The sequence below is a fragment of the Morone saxatilis genome, unplaced genomic scaffold (genome assembly GCF_004916995.1).
Source record: "Morone saxatilis isolate NCDOM2014 unplaced genomic scaffold, NCSU_SB_2.0 Contig1, whole genome shotgun sequence".
Classification (NCBI taxonomy): Eukaryota; Metazoa; Chordata; class Actinopteri; family Moronidae; genus Morone; species Morone saxatilis.
In genome coordinates, this window is record NW_023339651.1 from 20,832,414 (window position 1) to 20,832,725 (window position 312).

General features: G+C 40.1%; 1 protein-coding gene across 1 annotated transcript in view; it reads right to left on the reverse strand.

The window, feature by feature from the left end:
* myo15b (myosin XVB) overlaps positions 1 to 312 on the reverse strand; it is a gene marked incomplete in the record, with an annotated part of 32,677 nt that overhangs the window by 5,965 nt on the left and 26,400 nt on the right.

The window sequence follows — 312 nt, forward strand, 5'->3', positions numbered from 1 at the left end:
GAGCAGGTCTAAACCATTCTAGATGTAGAAAATGATTTTACAAAGACCCAACAGTCCCTACCATGAGTAAACACTTGGCAGCAGTGATAAGAAAAAAAACTTCCTCTTAAGAGGCAAAAGAGGCCGTCTGCCTCGAGCAGTTGGGTTTACATACTTTACTTTTTAAAAAGGCTAAACCATTTCCTGTAAAAAGCCGGGTGCTAAGTTTATAGCAACCGTATCTCAAACAGAAGTAAATAATGTGTTTGTTTGGGAATGTTTTCTGCTGCGGATTTGGTGCTCTAGTGCAACGTTTTACACCATGTACCACCT